The sequence below is a fragment of the Phyllobates terribilis genome, unplaced genomic scaffold, assembly GCF_046119375.1.
Source record: "Phyllobates terribilis strain yellow unplaced genomic scaffold, ASM4611937v1 Scaffold_76__1_contigs__length_6945272, whole genome shotgun sequence".
Classification (NCBI taxonomy): Eukaryota; Metazoa; Chordata; class Amphibia; order Anura; family Dendrobatidae; genus Phyllobates; species Phyllobates terribilis.
In genome coordinates, this window is record NW_027362836.1 from 6,866,222 (window position 1) to 6,880,411 (window position 14,190).

Below are 14,190 nucleotides of genomic sequence, written 5' to 3' on the forward strand. Positions count from 1 at the left end.
GAACAAAAAACATTGAATTCAATTCTTTCTGATTTTAGAAACTGCATTAAAGAAGGGGTGCACCGGTCCTGGAGATACTGCAATACCAGGTCAATGCGTGGAGTGGACAGAGCAAGCTCTTTTTCCATCTCCCTGTTCTAAAAATCCATTTAATATATGGTCCCCAGATAGGGGACGTATCAGATATTAAACTGATAAGAACAGATTTTTTTTTTTTTTTTTTTTAAACCATTCAGTTTAGCTTTTTAGCAAACAGTATGAATTTCTCCAAAATTTGCTACTTAAAACTTCTCATCATCATGGTTCTATTTATTCAGCAGTAGTATAAGACGAAATATAATCACAAGGGAACATCCTTTACGTAACACAAATGCAGAAACTTCAAGGAATCACAAAGAAAAAAATCACTGGTATTTGATAAGGTAATGCCACTTTTTAAATTTCCAAATCCCTTCGGCATCTGTGCCACCACCGCCTCTGCTGTCCAACTTATATATCAGGTATAGTCTTGAAAGAATAAGTCTAACACATTCATTCACTGATAAAGATTTCCTCTTGAAAAGTCCAAGGTTCCTTGCATCCCACAAACTCTCCATCACACAAGCCATTATCAACCATAAAATTCTATCTTTAGACCGACTACACGCACCAATTCCAAACATCGCCACACGCCAATCCACAAAATTCACGCCTGCTAAACCCTTACACAATCCACCTACACACTTCCACACACTGTACGCGTACTCACAATCCCACATAACATGCCTCACAGTCTCACAACCACCACATCCCACTCTCGGACACACATCTGTTCTTATCAACTCTCTTTTCTTCTGCACTTCTCTCACAGGTAAAATATTATGTAAAGTCATCCACACCACATCCTTCTGTTTGTTTGACATCCCAAACGTATCTAACTTCTTCCATGCATCTGAAACCTCATTCCCTCTCAGCCCAACAATATTACACTCTACCTCATTTGCACTCATTCTTTTCACCACATTCTTGGTCATTCTAAAATCATTCATTCCCACACTCAACAAATCATGCTTTCTCACAAATTTCTCAATCACCTCATACCAAACAGGACACTTAAAGGCCACAGGCACACTCGCATCTCTCTTCCTCCAGCATAACCCATACAACATCCATCCAGCAGAATAATTAGCCATAAAAGCACCTTTATTGCCTTTACCCAGCAAAATAACCACAGTCTTAATATAATTAAGGCCTAAAAAAACTTCAATATTGGGAAAGGCCAGCCCACCATGCTGACAAGCCTTAAAAAGGCTCTCCCGCTTCAACTTCTCCATCTTACTACACCACAGGAATGTGAATACCAACTTCTCTATTCTCTTAATTTTCCTGTAAGGAGAAGGAAAAACAGTCGCCACATAAAGCAGGATAGGGAGAATCACTGCTTTGATAATTAATACCTTACCACGCAGAGTCAATTCTCTCATTCGCCAAAAATTCAATTTACGTTCAACCCGCATACCACACTCTTCCCAACTTTCATTCCCTTTTAAGTCATCATTAAATAATACGCCCAAAATCTTGATTGCACCCACTTCACACTTTACACCATCCATACGAATACTACTATCTCCAAAACATTTAAAACTACATTTATTCCAATTTACCCTAAAACCAGACGCACCAACAAAAAAATCCAAAAGCAATTTAATTCTACTCAAAGAAGCCATACTTTCACTCACAACCACAACATCATCCATATAACCTAACACTTTCACATGCTTACCACCACTACCAGGCACCAACAAACCTCTCATCATTTTATCCCGTCTAATCAAACATAACAATGGTTCTATTACACATACAAATAAGACGGGGGACATAGGACACCCCTGCCTTACTCCTGACCTAATCTTCACTTTGTCACACAGCCACCCATTAACCAAGAACTCACTTGACACACAATCATACAATGATTTTACACAATTCACAAATTCTCTAGGAAACCCCATTCTTTCCAGTACTTTAAACAGAAACACATGCGAAACCCTGTCAAACGCCTTCTCAAAATCAATAGCTAAAGTCATACATTTCTGCTTTCTATCCTTGCAATCCCCAATCATATCTCTCAACAATAACAAGTTATCACTCATACTTCTTCCAGGCACTGCACATACTTGGTCCTCCTCCACAACACTACCAATCACTTCACGCATACGATTTGCCAGTAACTTACTGTAGACCTTATAATCCGAATTCAGCAGTGTTATTGGTCTCCAGTTTTCCAAACGTTTCCTCTCACCCTCTTTATACACAAGCACAACCACTCCTTCTTTCATTGATTCACACAACCTACCATTCACCCACATATACTTACATACCTCAGTCAAATCTGTTCCCAAAACTTCCCATGCTTTCACATACAACTCTACAGGTATACCATCTTTCCCAGGAGTCTTACTCTTTTTAGCACTCCACACCACATTCTTCACTTCATCCAGAACTACATCCTCACACAACAGATCACGCTCCTCAGAATCAAGTTTTTTCTCCACACCATTCAGAACATATGACACAAGCCCAGAGTCAATCCATTTCTCATCATACAACTTGCTATAAAACCTATTCACTTCTTTCAGCACATCCTCACCCATACAGTTGGTTCCACTTTCATTCACAACTTCATTCATATCAGTCTTCCTACCATTCATTTTTTTAAAAAAGAACCTCGTACACTTCTCATTTTTCTCCAGGTGCTCAATTTTAGTACGATATATAATTTCCTTTCCTTTCTCATCCAACACACGCTTCAATTCATTCTTAGCCTCAGTAAGTTGATCAGACATCTCCAAACCACTTGCAACACACTTTCTCAACCAGTCAATCCGTCTATTAAGGTCATTAAACCTATTCCTATATCTGGCAGCTTTTCTATAGCCCTACTTTTTGAAGAAAGTTTTAAATTGCACTTTCACCCAGTCCCACCAGTCAAGAACACACACAAAATCCTTCTTACGCATTCTCCATCTTTCATACTTTACATTAAACTCATTCATCACCTCATCATCCTCTAACAGCCTTGCATTCAACTTCCATACCCCACCGCCATACACTTGGTCACCATTCGCACAAAACACGCCTCTCAAACATTCATGGTCCGAAAAAGGTACCTTTTGTTGAGAAAAATCCAAACATACCATATTTTTAGAAAATAACATTAAATCAATTCTGGAATGAATCTCACCACGGTCAGCATGGTATGTCGGCGGTGGTGGCATGCCAAGAACAATAACTGCTGCATCTAAAAAGGAAAAATCACAAATTAAATGGGACAATTTCTTTCCTGTTATGTCACACTTTCCTTCTGTGACACAATTAACGTCCCCAACAAAAATAGTGGGAGATTTCCCTGGAAGAAAAAAACTTAATTTTTCAAGAAGAGCAAGCCGCTCTTCCTTCCCTGTAGGGCAATATAAATTAATAATTCTGACCCGCCACCCTCTATAACTCAAAAATGCAATTAAACATCGGCCCACCTCCACCACAATATAACTATCAATAGAGATTTCTTTATTCCCAACTAATATCCCCACCCCATCATTTTTATTATGATTAGTCCCTGACCAGATATGCTGTCCGTAAGGCCAGTCTTTGTCACAAGGAGCATCCTGAATCCCACACTCCTGAAGGCAAAAAACATCAGCACCTAAATGTTTCAGGTAGTCCAGAACAGTTGTTCTTCTGATTTTAGATCTGATCTGCCTTACATTTAGGGACACTACATCCCAACCAGATTGGCAAGACATTAATTAAAGAAAAGAAATACATGACTCAATGTTGATCACACCATACTCATCCATTATCATCAGACTGGGAAAGCACCCCAAAGGTGTTGATGCTCTCAGGGATGCCAAGGTAAGGAGCATCAGGGGAGAAGACATCCTGCGGGTAAATGCGGTCACTTGCAGGACTGTCGCACCCTCCGCTGGCAGGTGAGTACTCTCGTCTGGGTTTTTTATTGGCCAGTTCAGGAGTATCATCATCATCAAAAGACCTCCCAGAAGTAAAGTCTCCTTGGCCACCATCCCTGGCCACCTCTTCGTCTGTAGCACCCCAGGACAATGCAGGGGTTCGAGCAAGAGACACATCCATGTCACCCTCACCACATATTTCGGACTGATGAGGGAGGTCCACATCCAACTCGGAGATCTCCATACTTGGCCCAGCAGGGGCTGGAGGGTCCAACAGGGTCTGGGCCTCACCCACCAGATCTTCAACCTCAGGGGGCTCCGTCTCCTCATTGATCTCTGCAGTAGTCACCTGTGGGGTAACAGCAGGGACAGTAGGCTTACCTTTGGTCACTTCGGAGAAGGACCTAGGCTTGACTTTAGCCTTACAATCCCGAATCACATGTCCTTCCTCCCCGCAGGCATCACATACCACCGGGTTGGAACAATCCTTCGCCAGATGACCGTACTTGTTGCACTTTCTACAGTTTGGCAATTGTTTGCAGAAATCCTGGATATGCCCGAACATGTTGCATCTCCTGCAGAACAATGGCGCCTCGGGAAAAAACAGATATCCAGAGTCTCTTCCAATTGTAAAGTTCAGGGGAGGATAGTGAATACCTCCAGGACCATGAGGGTCTATCCCAAACCTCACAAAGTATTTATACTTCCCAGTCCACAGCCCTTCTCCATTTAAGATTTTATGGGAGAATTGCACAAAAATGCAGTGTCTTCTCAGGAATGCAGTGATATCATCCCGGGAGATAAAGGGGTTGTGCATGAATACTACCACCGGGATATCCCCCTTAGAGTAGAGTACAGTGAAGATAAGTCCATCCAGCTGAGGGTGCTCTGAAAGGACTTGAAGAGTTTTGAAAAGGTTTTGGCAAGCCGCCATAGAAGAAAGCACCAAGACGTACCTATGCTCCCTTCTGAACTCCTGCAAACAGATGATCTCCGACTTCTGGATCTTCAGGATTTCATAGAAAATGGCGTTGACCAGGTATGACAACGAGAAATGGTCCTTCTTCTCCTCAGAGACCTCGATACGGAAAGCATTCTTGACCCGGGGATCCCCGGTCCCAGCAAAGCGAAGCTTGACACCCATGGTCGCTTCAGGAATCGCCTTCTCGTTTCCTCCTCACTCTCCCCCTATAGCAGCATCCAGCTTAAGCCACCGAAGTGGCGATGCTGGAAGGCCGAGGGCTAGTACACAAGGAACCTCTTGTCCAAACACTAGGTCTGAGCCAAAAGGCCGAGAAGCGATAACCAGAATTGGTTTCAAACTACGGAGCCACCCAAGGATCCTGAAAAGTCCATTTGTGGAGATGAGCTCCTGGACTCCCGTTAAGAAGACATGTTGTCAACCTCTAGATCCCTTACATGCCTGCACTTTTCGGCTTGCTGCTGCTGCAATCCACGCGTTTTAGATCTGCATAACTCCACCTCTTTAAACACAGCACCTTCACCCCCTGCTGTTCCCACCCGCCTCAACACCGTTGGAAGGGAGGAGAACCAATTAAGGCGGGGGGTGGGGTGGAACGAGCAGCTGTCTACCCTTAGCAGGAGGGCTCCTGATTACATACCTCTCCTGCTGCTGCTGCTGCTGGCTGTCCAGCAGCAGACTGAAGGTGGCTGCTGCTGTGCACAGGTATATAAAGGCTCAGAGCCTATTATGACACGCGCAGCCAGCGTTCCATTGCCACATTCCATCTACTGCAGGCAGGATACCTGGCTGGCTGAATGTCGCTGAGAAGCTCACAGAGACCGCCATAAGCAACAGTTTAACAGAATGCCACAGACTAATCAACCAAACTTTTTGGGTTGGGTTCTCTTTTATAGTCTGCAGGCATTAAATGAAAGAAGTCAGTGTTCCAGCAGAAGGAGACAACGTTTCAGAAAAGGCATTGTAGCAAACCAAAAAAGAAATTTTAAGCGCAGCAGAGTAACCAGCGCACATACCTGTTAGCTCAGGTGAGTTTAAAAGGCTGCTGTTGATAACAAGGGCATTTGCTAAATAGATGGTGTGTGTGCAACAATATACTGAAAGGTCAATTATATTGTGCAGCTTATCTCACCACCTGTAGTTATTTAGGTGAAAGCTCCAAAATGCTTGCCTAATATGTCTGTTTATCCAAAAGGAAGTAAAAAGGGAGAGCTAGAAAGATAGCATTGCATCACATTACATGGCAATGCAATGCACAGTTGCTGAAGTTGAACCAAAATGAGCTTGTAATCTGGCTTCTGCAACTTTGAACATGAAAAATCCAATGAGGAGAAGAAAAGCAAAGCCAAAGAGTCCATCCCAAAATCCGACAAACAAGCAAAATGAACAAAAAACATTGAATTCAATTCTTTCTGATTTTAGAAACTGCATTAAAGAAGGGGTGCACCGGTCCTGGAGATACTGCAATACCAGGTCAATGCGTGGAGTGGACAGAGCAAGCTCTTTTTCCATCTCCCTGTTCTAAAAATCCATTTAATATATGGTCCCCAGATAGGGGACGTATCAGATATTAAACTGATAAGAACAGATACTACACTTGATCTTAGCCAAAAGGCCGAGAAGCGATAACCAGAATTGGTTTCAAACTACGGAGCCACCCAAGGATCCTGAAAAGTCCATTTGTGGAGATGAGCTCCTGGACTCCCGTTAAGAAGACATGTTGTCAACCTCTAGATCCCTTACATGCCTGCACTTTTCGGCTTGCTGCTGCTGCAATCCACGCGTTTTAGATCTGCATAACTCCACCTCTTTAAACACAGCACCTTCACCCCCTGCTGTTCCCACCCGCCTCAACACCGTTGGAAGGGAGGAGAACCAATTAAGGCGGGGGGTGGGGTGGAACGAGCAGCTGTCTACCCTTAGCAGGAGGGCTCCTGATTACATACCTCTCCTGCTGCTGCTGCTGCTGGCTGTCCAGCAGCAGACTGAAGGTGGCTGCTGCTGTGCACAGGTATATAAAGGCTCAGAGCCTATTATGACACGCGCAGCCAGCGTTCCATTGCCACATTCCATCTACTGCAGGCAGGATACCTGGCTGGCTGAATGTCGCTGAGAAGCTCACAGAGACCGCCATAAGCAACAGTTTAACAGAATGCCACAGACTAATCAACCAAACTTTTTGGGTTGGGTTCTCTTTTATAGTCTGCAGGCATTAAATGAAAGAAGTCAGTGTTCCAGCAGAAGGAGACAACGTTTCAGAAAAGGCATTGTAGCAAACCAAAAAAGAAATTTTAAGCGCAGCAGAGTAACCAGCGCACATACCTGTTAGCTCAGGTGAGTTTAAAAGGCTGCTGTTGATAACAAGGGCATTTGCTAAATAGATGGTGTGTGTGCAACAATATACTGAAAGGTCAATTATATTGTGCAGCTTATCTCACCACCTGTAGTTATTTAGGTGAAAGCTCCAAAATGCTTGCCTAATATGTCTGTTTATCCAAAAGGAAGTAAAAAGGGAGAGCTAGAAAGATAGCATTGCATCACATTACATGGCAATGCAATGCACAGTTGCTGAAGTTGAACCAAAATGAGCTTGTAATCTGGCTTCTGCAACTTTGAACATGAAAAATCCAATGAGGAGAAGAAAAGCAAAGCCAAAGAGTCCATCCCAAAATCCGACAAACAAGCAAAATGAACAAAAAACATTGAATTCAATTCTTTCTGATTTTAGAAACTGCATTAAAGAAGGGGTGCACCGGTCCTGGAGATACTGCAATACCAGGTCAATGCGTGGAGTGGACAGAGCAAGCTCTTTTTCCATCTCCCTGTTCTAAAAATCCATTTAATATATGGTCCCCAGATAGGGGACGTATCAGATATTAAACTGATAAGAACAGATACTACACTTGATCTTAGCCAAAAGGCCGAGAAGCGATAACCAGAATTGGTTTCAAACTACGGAGCCACCCAAGGATCCTGAAAAGTCCATTTGTGGAGATGAGCTCCTGGACTCCCGTTAAGAAGACATGTTGTCAACCTCTAGATCCCTTACATGCCTGCACTTTTCGGCTTGCTGCTGCTGCAATCCACGCGTTTTAGATCTGCATAACTCCACCTCTTTAAACACAGCACCTTCACCCCCTGCTGTTCCCACCCGCCTCAACACCGTTGGAAGGGAGGAGAACCAATTAAGGCGGGGGGTGGGGTGGAACGAGCAGCTGTCTACCCTTAGCAGGAGGGCTCCTGATTACATACCTCTCCTGCTGCTGCTGGCTGTCCAGCAGCAGACTGAAGGTGGCTGCTGCTGTGCACAGGTATATAAAGGCTCAGAGCCTATTATGACACGCGCAGCCAGCGTTCCATTGCCACATTCCATCTACTGCAGGCAGGATACCTGGCTGGCTGAATGTCGCTGAGAAGCTCACAGAGACCGCCATAAGCAACAGTTTAACAGAATGCCACAGACTAATCAACCAAACTTTTTGGGTTGGGTTCTCTTTTATAGTCTGCAGGCATTAAATGAAAGAAGTCAGTGTTCCAGCAGAAGGAGACAACGTTTCAGAAAAGGCATTGTAGCAAACCAAAAAAGAAATTTTAAGCGCAGCAGAGTAACCAGCGCACATACCTGTTAGCTCAGGTGAGTTTAAAAGGCTGCTGTTGATAACAAGGGCATTTGCTAAATAGATGGTGTGTGTGCAACAATATACTGAAAGGTCAATTATATTGTGCAGCTTATCTCACCACCTGTAGTTATTTAGGTGAAAGCTCCAAAATGCTTGCCTAATATGTCTGTTTATCCAAAAGGAAGTAAAAAGGGAGAGCTAGAAAGATAGCATTGCATCACATTACATGGCAATGCAATGCACAGTTGCTGAAGTTGAACCAAAATGAGCTTGTAATCTGGCTTCTGCAACTTTGAACATGAAAAATCCAATGAGGAGAAGAAAAGCAAAGCCAAAGAGTCCATCCCAAAATCCGACAAACAAGCAAAATGAACAAAAAACATTGAATTCAATTCTTTCTGATTTTAGAAACTGCATTAAAGAAGGGGTGCACCGGTCCTGGAGATACTGCAATACCAGGTCAATGCGTGGAGTGGACAGAGCAAGCTCTTTTTCCATCTCCCTGTTCTAAAAATCCATTTAATATATGGTCCCCAGATAGGGGACGTATCAGATATTAAACTGATAAGAACAGATACTACACTTGATCTTAGCCAAAAGGCCGAGAAGCGATAACCAGAATTGGTTTCAAACTACGGAGCCACCCAAGGATCCTGAAAAGTCCATTTGTGGAGATGAGCTCCTGGACTCCCGTTAAGAAGACATGTTGTCAACCTCTAGATCCCTTACATGCCTGCACTTTTCGGCTTGCTGCTGCTGCAATCCACGCGTTTTAGATCTGCATAACTCCACCTCTTTAAACACAGCACCTTCACCCCCTGCTGTTCCCACCCGCCTCAACACCGTTGGAAGGGAGGAGAACCAATTAAGGCGGGGGGTGGGGTGGAACGAGCAGCTGTCTACCCTTAGCAGGAGGGCTCCTGATTACATACCTCTCCTGCTGCTGCTGCTGCTGGCTGTCCAGCAGCAGACTGAAGGTGGCTGCTGCTGTGCACAGGTATATAAAGGCTCAGAGCCTATTATGACACGCGCAGCCAGCGTTCCATTGCCACATTCCATCTACTGCAGGCAGGATACCTGGCTGGCTGAATGTCGCTGAGAAGCTCACAGAGACCGCCATAAGCAACAGTTTAACAGAATGCCACAGACTAATCAACCAAACTTTTTGGGTTGGGTTCTCTTTTATAGTCTGCAGGCATTAAATGAAAGAAGTCAGTGTTCCAGCAGAAGGAGACAACGTTTCAGAAAAGGCATTGTAGCAAACCAAAAAAGAAATTTTAAGCGCAGCAGAGTAACCAGCGCACATACCTGTTAGCTCAGGTGAGTTTAAAAGGCTGCTGTTGATAACAAGGGCATTTGCTAAATAGATGGTGTGTGTGCAACAATATACTGAAAGGTCAATTATATTGTGCAGCTTATCTCACCACCTGTAGTTATTTAGGTGAAAGCTCCAAAATGCTTGCCTAATATGTCTGTTTATCCAAAAGGAAGTAAAAAGGGAGAGCTAGAAAGATAGCATTGCATCACATTACATGGCAATGCAATGCACAGTTGCTGAAGTTGAACCAAAATGAGCTTGTAATCTGGCTTCTGCAACTTTGAACATGAAAAATCCAATGAGGAGAAGAAAAGCAAAGCCAAAGAGTCCATCCCAAAATCCGACAAACAAGCAAAATGAACAAAAAACATTGAATTCAATTCTTTCTGATTTTAGAAACTGCATTAAAGAAGGGGTGCACCGGTCCTGGAGATACTGCAATACCAGGTCAATGCGTGGAGTGGACAGAGCAAGCTCTTTTTCCATCTCCCTGTTCTAAAAATCCATTTAATATATGGTCCCCAGATAGGGGACGTATCAGATATTAAACTGATAAGAACAGATACTACACTTGATCTTAGCCAAAAGGCCGAGAAGCGATAACCAGAATTGGTTTCAAACTACGGAGCCACCCAAGGATCCTGAAAAGTCCATTTGTGGAGATGAGCTCCTGGACTCCCGTTAAGAAGACATGTTGTCAACCTCTAGATCCCTTACATGCCTGCACTTTTCGGCTTGCTGCTGCTGCAATCCACGCGTTTTAGATCTGCATAACTCCACCTCTTTAAACACAGCACCTTCACCCCCTGCTGTTCCCACCCGCCTCAACACCGTTGGAAGGGAGGAGAACCAATTAAGGCGGGGGGTGGGGTGGAACGAGCAGCTGTCTACCCTTAGCAGGAGGGCTCCTGATTACATACCTCTCCTGCTGCTGCTGCTGCTGGCTGTCCAGCAGCAGACTGAAGGTGGCTGCTGCTGTGCACAGGTATATAAAGGCTCAGAGCCTATTATGACACGCGCAGCCAGCGTTCCATTGCCACATTCCATCTACTGCAGGCAGGATACCTGGCTGGCTGAATGTCGCTGAGAAGCTCACAGAGACCGCCATAAGCAACAGTTTAACAGAATGCCACAGACTAATCAACCAAACTTTTTGGGTTGGGTTCTCTTTTATAGTCTGCAGGCATTAAATGAAAGAAGTCAGTGTTCCAGCAGAAGGAGACAACGTTTCAGAAAAGGCATTGTAGCAAACCAAAAAAGAAATTTTAAGCGCAGCAGAGTAACCAGCGCACATACCTGTTAGCTCAGGTGAGTTTAAAAGGCTGCTGTTGATAACAAGGGCATTTGCTAAATAGATGGTGTGTGTGCAACAATATACTGAAAGGTCAATTATATTGTGCAGCTTATCTCACCACCTGTAGTTATTTAGGTGAAAGCTCCAAAATGCTTGCCTAATATGTCTGTTTATCCAAAAGGAAGTAAAAAGGGAGAGCTAGAAAGATAGCATTGCATCACATTACATGGCAATGCAATGCACAGTTGCTGAAGTTGAACCAAAATGAGCTTGTAATCTGGCTTCTGCAACTTTGAACATGAAAAATCCAATGAGGAGAAGAAAAGCAAAGCCAAAGAGTCCATCCCAAAATCCGACAAACAAGCAAAATGAACAAAAAACATTGAATTCAATTCTTTCTGATTTTAGAAACTGCATTAAAGAAGGGGTGCACCGGTCCTGGAGATACTGCAATACCAGGTCAATGCGTGGAGTGGACAGAGCAAGCTCTTTTTCCATCTCCCTGTTCTAAAAATCCATTTAATATATGGTCCCCAGATAGGGGACGTATCAGATATTAAACTGATAAGAACAGATACTACACTTGATCTTAGCCAAAAGGCCGAGAAGCGATAACCAGAATTGGTTTCAAACTACGGAGCCACCCAAGGATCCTGAAAAGTCCATTTGTGGAGATGAGCTCCTGGACTCCCGTTAAGAAGACATGTTGTCAACCTCTAGATCCCTTACATGCCTGCACTTTTCGGCTTGCTGCTGCTGCAATCCACGCGTTTTAGATCTGCATAACTCCACCTCTTTAAACACAGCACCTTCACCCCCTGCTGTTCCCACCCGCCTCAACACCGTTGGAAGGGAGGAGAAGCAATTAAGGCGGGGGGTGGGGTGGAACGAGCAGCTGTCTACCCTTAGCAGGAGGGCTCCTGATTACATACCTCTCCTGCTGCTGCTGCTGCTGGCTGTCCAGCAGCAGACTGAAGGTGGCTGCTGCTGTGCACAGGTATATAAAGGCTCAGAGCCTATTATGACACGCGCAGCCAGCGTTCCATTGCCACATTCCATCTACTGCAGGCAGGATACCTGGCTGGCTGAATGTCGCTGAGAAACTCACAGAGACCGCCATAAGCAACAGTTTAACAGAATGCCACAGACTAATCAACCAAACTTTTTGGGTTGGGTTCTCTTTTATAGTCTGCAGGCATTAAATGAAAGAAGTCAGTGTTCCAGCAGAAGGAGACAACGTTTCAGAAAAGGCATTGTAGCAAACCAAAAAAGAAATTTTAAGCGCAGCAGAGTAACCAGCGCACATACCTGTTAGCTCAGGTGAGTTTAAAAGGCTGCTGTTGATAACAAGGGCATTTGCTAAATAGATGGTGTGTGTGCAACAATATACTGAAAGGTCAATTATATTGTGCAGCTTATCTCACCACCTGTAGTTATTTAGGTGAAAGCTCCAAAATGCTTGCCTAATATGTCTGTTTATCCAAAAGGAAGTAAAAAGGGAGAGCTAGAAAGATAGCATTGCATCACATTACATGGCAATGCAATGCACAGTTGCTGAAGTTGAACCAAAATGAGCTTGTAATCTGGCTTCTGCAACTTTGAACATGAAAAATCCAATGAGGAGAAGAAAAGCAAAGCCAAAGAGTCCATCCCAAAATCCGACAAACAAGCAAAATGAACAAAAAACATTGAAATCAATTCTTTCTGATTTTAGAAACTGCATTAAAGAAGGGGTGCACCGGTCCTGGAGATACTGCAATACCAGGTCAATGCGTGGAGTGGACAGAGCAAGCTCTTTTTCCATCTCCCTGTTCTAAAAGTCCATTTAATATATGGTCCCCAGATAGGGGACGTATCAGATATTAAACTGATAAGAACAGATACTACACTTGATCTTAGCCAAAAGGCCGAGAAGCGATAACCAGAATTGGTTTCAAACTACGGAGCCACCCAAGGATCCTGAAAAGTCCATTTGTGGAGATGAGCTCCTGGACTCCCGTTAAGAAGACATGTTGTCAACCTCTAGATCCCTTACATGCCTGCACTTTTCGGCTTGCTGCTGCTGCAATCCACGCATTTTAGATCTGCATAACTCCACCTCTTTAAACACAGCACCTTCACCCCCTGCTGTTCCCACCCGCCTCAACACCGTTGGAAGGGAGGAGAACCAATTAAGGCGGGGGGTGGGGTGGAACGAGCAGCTGTCTACCCTTAGCAGGAGGGCTCCTGATTACATACCTCTCCTGCTGCTGCTGCTGCTGGCTGTCCAGCAGCAGACTGAAGGTGGCTGCTGCTGTGCACAGGTATATAAAGGCTCAGAGCCTATTATGACACGCGCAGCCAGCGTTCCATTGCCACATTCCATCTACTGCAGGCAGGATACCTGGCTGGCTGAATGTCGCTGAGAAGCTCACAGAGACCGCCATAAGCAACAGTTTAACAGAATGCCACAGACTAATCAACCAAACTTTTTGGGTTGGGTTCTCTTTTATAGTCTGCAGGCATTAAATGAAAGAAGTCAGTGTTCCAGCAGAAGGAGACAACGTTTCAGAAAAGGCATTGTAGCAAACCAAAAAAGAAATTTTAAGCGCAGCAGAGTAACCAGCGCACATACCTGTTAGCTCAGGTGAGTTTAAAAGGCTGCTGTTGATAACAAGGGCATTTGCTAAATAGATGGTGTGTGTGCAACAATATACTGAAAGGTCAATTATATTGTGCAGCTTATCTCACCACCTGTAGTTATTTAGGTGAAAGCTCCAAAATGCTTGCCTAATATGTCTGTTTATCCAAAAGGAAGTAAAAAGGGAGAGCTAGAAAGATAGCATTGCATCACATTACATGGCAATGCAATGCACAGTTGCTGAAGTTGAACCAAAATGAGCTTGTAATCTGGCTTCTGCAACTTTGAACATGAAAAATCCAATGAGGAGAAGAAAAGCAAAGCCAAAGAGTCCATCCCAAAATCCGACAAACAAGCAAAATGAACAAAAAACATTGAATTCAATTCTTTCTGATTTTAGAAACTGCAT

The 14,190-nt window shown here is 43.9% G+C and overlaps 6 non-coding genes and 1 pseudogene across 6 annotated transcripts; all 7 read right to left on the reverse strand.

The window, feature by feature from the left end:
* Positions 1–52: 52 nt before the first annotated feature.
* Positions 53–259, reverse strand: LOC141196913 (U2 spliceosomal RNA; annotated as a pseudogene).
* A 6,106-nt stretch (positions 260–6,365) lies between these two features.
* LOC141196985 (U2 spliceosomal RNA) lies at positions 6,366–6,556 on the reverse strand. The gene has a single exon (XR_012269338.1). It is a non-coding gene; the product is annotated as a U2 spliceosomal RNA (small nuclear RNA).
* A 1,115-nt stretch (positions 6,557–7,671) lies between these two features.
* LOC141196986 (U2 spliceosomal RNA) lies at positions 7,672–7,862 on the reverse strand. The gene has a single exon (XR_012269339.1). It is a non-coding gene; the product is annotated as a U2 spliceosomal RNA (small nuclear RNA).
* A 1,109-nt stretch (positions 7,863–8,971) lies between these two features.
* LOC141196987 (U2 spliceosomal RNA) lies at positions 8,972–9,162 on the reverse strand. Its single transcript, XR_012269340.1, has one exon. It is a non-coding gene; the product is annotated as a U2 spliceosomal RNA (small nuclear RNA).
* A 1,115-nt stretch (positions 9,163–10,277) lies between these two features.
* LOC141196988 (U2 spliceosomal RNA) lies at positions 10,278–10,468 on the reverse strand. Its single transcript, XR_012269341.1, has one exon. It is a non-coding gene; the product is annotated as a U2 spliceosomal RNA (small nuclear RNA).
* A 1,115-nt stretch (positions 10,469–11,583) lies between these two features.
* Positions 11,584–11,774, reverse strand: LOC141196989 (U2 spliceosomal RNA). The gene has a single exon (XR_012269342.1). It is a non-coding gene; the product is annotated as a U2 spliceosomal RNA (small nuclear RNA).
* A 1,115-nt stretch (positions 11,775–12,889) lies between these two features.
* LOC141196889 (U2 spliceosomal RNA) lies at positions 12,890–13,080 on the reverse strand. The gene has a single exon (XR_012269279.1). It is a non-coding gene; the product is annotated as a U2 spliceosomal RNA (small nuclear RNA).
* Positions 13,081–14,190: the final 1,110 nt, after the last annotated feature.